At 39.6% G+C, this 495-nt stretch overlaps 1 protein-coding gene across 1 annotated transcript in view; it reads left to right on the top strand.

Moving 5' to 3' along the window:
• map2k7 (mitogen-activated protein kinase kinase 7) overlaps positions 1-495 on the top strand; it is an 11,740-nt gene that overhangs the window by 5,023 nt on the left and 6,222 nt on the right. The window lies entirely within an intron of this gene.

Here is a 495-nt window from a genome sequence, read left to right as displayed (position 1 = left end):
AGTTGTGCACACTGACAGTTTCCCTGTACAATGAGAGATTTTTAACAACATGTACATTAGCAACACTCACATTTTAAAACTTTTATGATGGACTGACTGCTCTTACTTGTTTCCCTGTTGGTCGTATTTTTTGTGTTCTGAGATCTCAGCAGTCACTTAAGTGAGTACAATGCTTTCATAACAGAGAAAACGAAGGGCCGGAGGTAAAAAAAATCAAATCTAACTGTTAATAAACCATAGTAACTGTGGACTTGCTGTACCTCCCAAGGTGTGGGCTAACCCTGTGCTGTCTCTCCCTGCCTGAGAATGGTTTTGCTTTTGCTGTGAGATAACTGCCCTGTTTATTTTAACATTAGGTCAAACATCAGCAAAACAAAAACAAAGCTTTCACTTTGCCAAAATAAAAACACTGGGTCTAGGTAGTAGGAAAAGAACTCTTGGACCTCGCCAAGGCAAACTTCTCTCGTTGTGTCATTGGAATTCATTTTCACTTGG

This window comes from Morone saxatilis, unplaced genomic scaffold (assembly GCF_004916995.1).
Source record: "Morone saxatilis isolate NCDOM2014 unplaced genomic scaffold, NCSU_SB_2.0 Contig17, whole genome shotgun sequence".
NCBI classification, from domain to species: Eukaryota; Metazoa; Chordata; class Actinopteri; family Moronidae; genus Morone; species Morone saxatilis.
The sequence above is the reverse complement of the archived record's forward strand: the minus strand, read 5'-3'. Positions and strand labels throughout refer to the sequence as shown.